The 7,784-nt window shown below is 34.8% G+C and overlaps 1 pseudogene; it reads right to left on the bottom strand.

Annotated features, from left to right (window-relative positions):
- Positions 1–637: 637 nt before the first annotated feature.
- On the bottom strand, positions 638–5,639 carry LOC110093953 (annotated as a pseudogene).
- Positions 5,640–7,784: the final 2,145 nt, after the last annotated feature.

Below are 7,784 nucleotides of genomic sequence, written 5' to 3' on the forward strand. Positions count from 1 at the left end.
AGTAAGGATTACAGCTGCAGGATTAGATCTTTTTTATGTGATGATTGTATTAAAACTTTGATTGTAACCTTATTGAATTTTAGAACTTGGTGAACTTATTTTATGTTTGATGAACTTATTTAGAACTTCTTAATGTTGATTGCTAAACTTGTTTATTTAATGTGTTATGGTATATTAATTGTATGAAATATACGGCGTGTATGCCCAAATAGGATTTATATCTATGCTATTTCTGCAGGTTTAGAATTTAGGTGAACCTCCCTCAAATAGAGGAATTGCCTGATCAATATTTTTTTCAGATTGCTACAGGTTTACCGCAGGCAAACCCAGCGGTTTGGCGCCGTAACTTCTGACCGACGACATTAACATATGGCCATCAAAGATTATATATACACCACGATATACCGGCCGGTTAACCTAACCGCGGACGACCTGTCGTGTTTATATCCGATTAAAACACGCGCTATAATGCCGTCGCTACCTATCGCGGCCTTGACCGCCAGAGCGCCGTCGTAAAATAACCCGTAGTGTACCGACGGTAGCTGACGGTTTAAGCGACACACTACGCCTCTTTAACCGCCGGCCTACCGTCGGTAAAGTGCACGCCGGTTACCGCCGTCCGTAATATAACCGGCGGCTAACGCCGAAGGAGAGAGAACCGCCGGTTACAATTCCGGTAGTCACCGGCGGCATCCGCCGCCGGAGAACCGCCGGCTAAAAGAACCACAGGTAATAAGCCGCCGGTAAAAGTTTCCTACGCCAATATTACTGGCGGTTCAAAAACTGCCGAAAAACCGCCGGTAAAATTTAAAACCGCCGGTTTTGCCTTCCTAACTGCCGGAAAAAACCGCCGGTATTTGACGTTTTTCCTGTAGTGTTAGATATAGGATAAGAAATAATTTTTTGTTAAAAAAGGTAAAAATTAAAATAATAATTTTATTTTCTTAATGGGAAATAGTTTTAATTTATTACTATAATTAATTAACTATTTAAAAATATTTTTACATGAGAATGTAGTTGAAATAAAGTTTTTTGCAATATTTCATTACTTGGTAACTTTTTAGAGAAATTATATACAGGACAATAAATAGCAATGGACATATAAAATTGGCATTAGCTATCTAAACTTTTTAATTGAAATGTGATTATACATATAAATGCTATAAGGCCATACCTTCTTTTCAAGGAATCGCACGCGAAATGAATTTTGCTCAAATGACAGCTCGTCATCGAAATCTTTGAATGTTTTATACAGAGACGTGCAAAAGTATTGCAAATATTTCTGTAACTGATCAACTCTTAGTAGTTCCCATCTATGTTGGCAGATATAATTTTTCACAATAAATATAAATTACATCATATTGGTCATTAATTAAGACTAACTAATATTAGATTGATTATTATTACCTTTCAATTTTCTCAGTAAGCAATTCAAGATCTTCAAGTGTTCCATATTGATCGTAAATATCATCAAGTATTGATGTTAATACAATTAATTTCGTGACCATTATTCTTGCACGAGAATAACTTGGTTCAAAGTATGTGCCTGTCATCCAAAAATGTAACTCAACCAATCTATCTCGATCAAATGGTAGGTTTTCAGAAAGAGCCATTGAATTCTTCCATCTATATGATCATAACAAATCATTTTCAGTTTATTTCACTGTGCGGACATACACACACAAAAAGAATGCATAAAAAAGAATTTTCAAGTAAACTAAACTTACAAGGTTATGTGTAAAAATTCTTCCAAATGAATCGATTGCACTAAATGGAAGTCCAATTTTACAAACTCTAATAGAAGTACACTTCTATTTTTTTCTTCTTCATAAATTGATATGTATTCTCTTGCTTCTAGTCTTTTAGATCTTCTAAACCTTTGTTTTTCTAAAGCTCTTGAAGTTATTGCTGCAAAATTTTGGTCCATATAATATTGCATAACATCAATTTGAGTTAAGTTCTTGCAAATTGTACAGCTTTTTCTAATATTTTCTCATTTTGTGTTCCAAGATGGTCAGCTTCATAGAGGCTTAAGAACCCTTTTCTATCATGCTTCAAGCTTTCCTTGAAATCTCCTTTCTTTATAAACTTGTTGAATATGTCTATTTTTCAAAGAAATAAATAGATTGTGAATTTTCTGAAGGTGTGCTTGGATTAATTTTTTTTAAAGAAAACAACCTAGAACCAGTGTCGCTGACCTCTTGTGAAGTATTTAATAAGACAAAATAATTTTTATTTTGTATCAAAATAAGAACAAAATAGAACAAAAATAAATAATTAAAAAACAAAACAGATCAGAAAGTGATCCCAAACTGCCAAATATATTTCTGTACCTATATTAAAGTTCACGTATTTCATCACTATTTTTTTGTCATTTATTATGAAAATAAGGATAAAATGGTAGTAAAAAATTGAGCTATGAGTAGCTACTTTTTTTAAACATTATGATTTGATATCATACTTTACATATAATTATTTTAAAGGTTTTCATAAAATATTTTTTTAACATAAAATGTAGGCTGAAGGATAATTTAGTACCAGCTTATATTGGAAATCGTTGCTGCCTCAGTAGTCGAAATCCCAGCGCTATAGTGTGTAGATCTTTATTCTCTTCGAAGCCATCTCTATGTATTTTCTTCAAAGCATCGTTGATCTCAAATTCAAAATGATAGGCCACTCCCAGATGATGAATTGCATCTATCATTTCTAAAGATTCAAGTTGATCACTTGCGTCTCTGAGCTGCTTCTTTATCACTTCCTTAAGCTCGTCAATCCTTTTCTTTTTCTTTTCCTTTATAAAGAAATAACATTTATCGAAACTTTCATACAAGTAATTATGATGAAAACCAAAAACCACCATTCTTTGGCCCTTCAACCATTCAATCTTTCTGGTTGAAGACTAATCTTATATATATTGAATTTCGACTTCGTTAGTTTATTGAAAGAAAAAATAATTATGATTCTCAAGTTGAATCCATAAAAATTTATATTTTTGAACCATAGGAATTGAGACTTCCACGATATTATGCAATAAGAACCTTTTTTTTTCTTAGATGCATGAACTTTATTTTATAACTAAAAAAAAAAAATTGCTAAAAGTTCTTTATACTCAATACTTTTTTTTTTTTAATTAAAACCCACGGAGGGGCCTACGTGTTAATATCCAAAAAAGCGGTTACAAAGTCCTTAAAAGGAACCTCCAGCCCTCTATTGCTCAAAAGAGCTACAAGATTAAAAGAAATAAAACCTAAGAGCCGGTGGTTCCTTGATCTAAGATTACAAAAATAATAAAGGAAAAATCTCGGGCTGTAAGTAGACAGCACCAAAAAAAGGAAGATCCTTAAATCAGCATTCAGCACCATCTTCCTGCAAAAGTGAAGAAAACAACAGAGAAAAACAAAAAAACTAGAAATAAAGAGTACCTTGCAGTTGTTCAATATGCCCACTTGATCAAGTAGTTTAATTGTTGCACGTAAATAGGCTTTTAATGAAATGTAGCCTGCAAGGGAGACTCCCAAAAAACTATCAGTCATGAACAACAATTGTATAGGATACCAAATTTTGAAGTTAAAGCCCATTTTGCAACATAACATACTGTGATAGCTGAACAACCAAACCTTGAAAATCAACTGAATAACAACCATCCCGATCTCAAGATACTTACCCAGAAACTTGAACTCCAAAAGAAAAATAGCCATCCCGATCTCAAAATAAAAACCCAGGTTAACCAGCAATACTTCGAGTAAAAAAGATTCATTGAATAAAAATATATTTGTCAACTTAATGGCCGGAATCTTTCTTTATTTTTATTCAACTTAATGGCCGGAATCTTTCTTTATTTTTAGCAAGTTGGCACATGCATATTTTGAAAATGATTGAACTCTATACCAACTCTCTATCTCAAGGAAAAAAAAAAGGTGCAACCTAGCTAGTCATGTTAATGAAGTTCATGCTGAAATTTATTTCAAGTAAAAATAAAATTGTTCAAAAGAAGATTATTTAAAATAAATTATAAATAATAGATCATAGAGTACGATGGATGTCAATCATACAATGCAATATACTCTAAATTTTAACAATTTAGCCAAATCATTTTATATAATCGATGAGTTTTTTAAAATTATTATATATAAAGTAATTGTACTGTACAATATATATCATCCCCAACAATTACTTTAGTTGAACCTTTGCAATTTTCCCTCGTAGGTTAAATTTTGATTAGAATTCCTAAACTTAAACTTATTTGACAATTTTTTTCAATCTCAAGCTTTTAGGATGTTTCTTTTGTTGCCCTGCTTATTCTGAGATACATTTTGATAATACATGAGAAAGATTTGGATTATAATCATGTTTTTGGTCACATATTGTATTATGTTTGCAATTTATTTACGAAACTCATTAAATGATCACCTTTTTTTATATCTTTTTTTAATCCTCTATTATGCCTATCAGGATTTCTTTTGCCAAGCTTCATCTGCTTTCTTTTTTTTTTTTAGCCGAGGATATTACATGGATTGAATAGTCTTTTTGAACGTCCAATACAAGTTGATAAACACTACAACAATGAGATCCAGACTATCAATGGTGAGAGTTTTGGTTGAACTTGATATCACTATGCAATACCTAAATTCCTTGTTGTTAATTAGGGCCGAAAAATTATGCTTATGTTCACAAAGAGGTTATGAACGAATTCCCTGCATTTTTTATCATTTTAAAATTTTGGGTCACATAAAAAATGATTGTTATCAATTTAATCCTAATCTTAGGAAACAACAAATTCATAAGCCTAATGAGGATCCTAAGGCGGGTGAACCAACAGAGATTAATGATACTTCTCATAATCCTCTAATTCCTTCTATCAACCGCATTGATGCTTATCCCTCTCTTCCTAAAACTGTTAGTTCTCCGTCTAATATCATGGTTTATGATATTTGTGGTAATATTGTTATCAGATGCTTCTTTATCCTTAAATGTTTCTAATATTATTCCTGCCATATTTTTACCTATGAGTTTTGCTTCTAACAATGATTCTAAGTTTCATGTTTGAGAATTTGGTGATGATGGGAAAGTTAACAGTGAATGTCACCATTCGGATGGAGACTCTGAGAGTGTAGCTCCATCCTCGTAATTCTCCTGAGCAGTGGGAGGAGGAGGAAATTAAATCTTATGAAGAGCTATATATGTGGAATGATCTGGATATTTTTGGTAAGGTTTTACTTAAAAATTGTTTTAATGATGATGGTATTTGGTCTTCGGTTAAAAGGAAAAATAGGAAAAAAAATTAAGGCATCTAAGCAGATAGATTTCCAGTGAAGTTAGAGTTACTAGATCCCTTTCTTCTTCAAAAAATGTTATTAAAGTTTAATACTTAAATTTGGAATGTTTGAGGAGTTGGGAATCGTAATTCTCATCTTGTAATTCATAATTTATGTCGCATTTACAGTATTAATGTGCTTGTTTTGGTTCAGCCTATGGTTTATCCGTCTCATATGTTAAAAGCTCATTCGTACAAGTTCAGAGGAAGGCGTTAGCATGTGGGTTATGAACTAATCTACCAAAACAATTAAATGAAAAATTCGAACAGGCTGGCCAGCAACTTCTTCTTGAGAATGAATGTTAGAGGATTCAGCATATGTCATTGCTCCTTTTTCTATGTGGCACTGGGAAGAAAAAAAAAAAAGTGAATAATTTTGAATTTCTTTAACTTCAGGCCATTATTTATAGCATTTTAACAAGAAAACAGGGAAAGTATCTATCAATTATAGAAAAATGATTGGTTTCTATAATTAGTTTAGTTCATTAACTCAATAATAACACTAAAAAATGAAGTTAGTTTTAATGTTTCGTTGTTATATTATTGTTGCAGACTAGAATATACGCGGTGATGGAGGTAGAAAATTTCTGTCTCAGCGTTGTACGGATATTCAGCACACAAATTGGAGAGAAATAGAAACACCAGGATTTTTACGTGGAAACCCTGGAAAGGGAGAAAAACAAGGGGCCAAACCCAGTTGAAAAAGTTTCACTAGTGTTTGCTTGAGAAACAAGAGGCTAACTCGTCCGTAAAAATCAAGACGATCAGAATACAATGAAACACTTTCTAAATTGAAATTCAATTACAATGTCGGGCAGAGTTTCGGCGTCACATGGAGATCGAGCATAATTCCGTTGTCGTTCAGAAGTCGAGCGGAATTCCGTCTTCGTTCGGAAGTCGAGCAAAATTTTGGCGTCTTTCAAATGACACCGGAGTGTCTTCTGCGTCCCCTGATACAATTTCGTTTGTTTGCTTGTAATTACTTTGTTTCTTTTATAGCTTTTTAGTGTTGCCACTTATGTAGCTATATTTGAATTGTATTTGCTGATTCGTTTTCCCGGTTGCTATTAAAAGGGCACCTGGAATAATAGAAGGAAGCATTTGGATGCATTCTAACATTTTGTTTCTCTGACGGAGGTCGAGAACGTTTTCTGTATCCTGTTTTCTCAACAGGTGGTGGCGGAGTTTTGTATCCGGTTAGCCCAAGCCGGTGGTGATCAATCTCCGACAGGTGAAGAACGTCGACTAGGTGGTGATTATCCAGAGTCTTGAGTTCGGCGAGGCTCAGGTAATCCCTAGTCTGGATACTATGTTCTTGAAAGGTGTCATTTGGTATCAGAGCCGGCGAAGATGCCGCCTCGAAGGAATCCGCAAAGACCGACGAGAGACGTAATCATTGAGGATTTACAGCGGGAAATCCAGCAGCTGCAGCAAAGACTTGCAAGATTTGAGCATCAAGAAACAGAGGACGTGCAAGAAGGGGAAGAGGAGGTCAACCCTTTTCATAAAGATCTTCATAGTGAAGATGAGGAAAGACGAAATGTGCCAGGTCGCACGAGACGTCCGCGTGATGACAGTGGAGTCAAGGTGGAGTTACCTGAATTCGATGGTAGACTGGATCCGGATGAGTTTGTGAATTGGCTGCACACTGTAGACAGAATTGTCGATTTTAAAGAAATTCCTCCTGATCGAGTGGTCAAGCTTGTCGCCATCAAGTTAAAGAAAAATGCATCCCCGTGGTGGGAAAACTTGAAACGAAATCTAGACAGGGAAGGCAAAAGCAAGATCGTGACATGGGTTAAGATGAAGAAGGAACTCAAGCAGAAGTATTTACCGGAACGATATCGTCAGGATTTGTTCTTGAAACTTCACCGCTTACAACAAAATCAACTCACTGTTGAAGAGTACATTGCTGAGTTTGAACAGTTGTCCCTCTAGTGTGAATTGGCTGAACCTGAAGAAAATACCATTGCCCGGTTCTTAGAAGGATTGCAGCCATCGATTGCCCATGTGGTCCAGTTGCAACCATATTGGACGCTACAAGATGTATTTGATCTGTCTTTTAAAGTGGAAAAACAACAACGATCCAATAGGTGGTCTCGAACTAAAAAATCCGGTTCAAGAGGAAGGAATTGATCGAAATCAAGTCAAGAAAACTGAAGGAAAAACTACGGGGATAACTTTTTGGAACAAGGAGAACACTAGACCTTGTACGGGAACAGTGAAGTTACAGGGGACTAGTGGAGCACCTCCAAGAAAGTGCTTCAAGTGCCAGGGATTTGGCCACATTGTTTCAGGATGCCCAAATCGTAGGGTTGTTACCTTGATAGAGGAAGTTGATGCTGAATAAGAAGAGATGATGGAGCCTGAATTAGAAAACAATCAGATGACATAAACCATGGTGATTCCATCTGATGAGGGAAGTTTGCTTGTTCTTAGAAGGCTGCTTAGTTCCCACAAGGGTAGTTCT

This window comes from Dendrobium catenatum, unplaced genomic scaffold (genome assembly GCF_001605985.2).
Source record: "Dendrobium catenatum unplaced genomic scaffold, ASM160598v2 fragScaff_scaffold_1674, whole genome shotgun sequence".
In the NCBI taxonomy this organism is placed as follows: domain Eukaryota; kingdom Viridiplantae; phylum Streptophyta; class Magnoliopsida; order Asparagales; family Orchidaceae; genus Dendrobium; species Dendrobium catenatum.